This window comes from Chiloscyllium plagiosum, unplaced genomic scaffold (assembly GCF_037043375.1).
Source record: "Chiloscyllium plagiosum isolate Xiang-an unplaced genomic scaffold, Cpla_swu_hap1 HiC_scaffold_14, whole genome shotgun sequence".
Taxonomy (NCBI): Eukaryota; Metazoa; Chordata; class Chondrichthyes; order Orectolobiformes; family Hemiscylliidae; genus Chiloscyllium; species Chiloscyllium plagiosum.
The window spans coordinates 52,112,135-52,113,937 of record NW_028270152.1 but is presented as its reverse complement, the minus strand read 5'-3'; positions in this window follow the sequence as shown (position 1 = coordinate 52,113,937).

Sequence of the window (1,803 nt, the reverse complement as noted above, 5' to 3'; positions counted from 1 at the left end):
ATTGTTTATTCTATTTTATCATATTTTCATTTGAATAATAAATATCTATATTCTTGTTCAAACCAAATCTGCGGTATTACATGCTTATCTTTAAATGAGAGACAATGTTGTTAATAAAAAGAAAGTAATGATCCATCAGGTTGGTAGCTGACTTGGTCAATATGCTAGAAACATAAAAGTTACATGTGGAGTAACATTAAGCTTCCTCCCCAACCTACCTTTGCCCTAAAGTTGATATTGAGCAACAATGACTAAAGTGATGGAGGGTAGCTCTATGTGCATTTCCAGCAGCCACTGCATAGTCAGCCTGTCCTGGCTTTATGTGGCTGCTACCAACCTGTTCACAGAGACAGCCAGATGCTTATGTTCCAGACCCAGCATGTGTCCCAGACTCCAAACTCCTCAAGGTCCTGGCAACACACTGCACACTTTGTGGAGGTCAGATGTATAATTAGCAGCAAAGAATTGTGTAAAAAATGTTGCCAGACCTCATGAAGGGAAATCCTTTCATGAAACTCTACAAAAATGACACTTCATCAAAACATGGGAAAATTTAGCACATTAAATCTGCTTTTCTCTCCCCAGATTCTGCCTGACCTGTTGAGCATTTCCATCATATTTTGCTTTATTTGCAGTAAAAGAGTGGTCATACTATTTTCAGATATTTCTTCTCAGCAGTAGTGATTACGAGTTAACAGCGGGAAGGGGAAATTCTTATTGTCTGATTTTGTTGCAAGTGTTGGTCAGAGCTGGCTTTATCCCTGATATTGTTAGCTTACAGGATGGCCTAGGTGCTTCTCCCTATTGTACAATAGTGCCACTGATAGCATTTTCTAAAGAAAAATTATAGTTCATCATGTATCTTTCTACACTGCCCAGTAGCAGCAACTAAGCAAAGTGCTGACTGCGATGTGTGAAAGTTCACTGAGTGAATATTATTATATGCTTCCCTATGTAGCAATGAGTCAAAAATTGTGGAATTAGCCAGTAACAGATCGTATATTAATAAAGCCACTTATGTTGACCAAGGCAAAAACAATGCACCATAATATCCTTTAGCTAAAAAAAGGTGCCAGTTTGAGCAATCAGGCTTGCCTGGCATCAAGCTCAATAAAAGTCATGATGAGCAACCTATTTTTCTAAAATTTTAAATAGAGCATTTTCATTAACTATTCCATTCTAAATGAACAAATTCCTGGTCTAATTCCATGAGCCATTTTGCAGCAGTCTTATACAGTGACTGTTAAGAACTGAATAGCTCCCTGTACAGAAGCAACTTGCATTTTGTTATACTCCAAATGTAGTTCATATTATCAGATGAAAATTTAAATTGATTTTGCACATCACAGGGTTTAGAATATCAAATCTATCCATATACAAGCCACTCTACTTGTAAAATTACACCTATAGCATCTTTGCTGATAACTGATTGTGTGTAACATTTTACATTAAAATGCAACATAGTAATATGGAGACAAACTTCAAAGGCATACAATGTTTCATGAAGATTACATGAAAAAAGTGTAGCTAAGAAAACTGCTGAAAAACAGAGTTAAAATACAAATCTAAATCCAATTGGATACGTGAATGTAGTCATTCAGGGGAAAAAAAACCTCATTTTTACTTATTCATGCCACAGCTGTGAGGTTAGAAAGTCACATCCTAACCCATTATTGTTTTGCTAAGAAATATCTGTCAGTGAAATTAGACAATGTTTTGGCAATATTCCGTGTCCTTACTATGAAGAATATAAGTAATTGGGGAAGATTTTATGCTTGGATGAATATTATGCATCAGTTATGC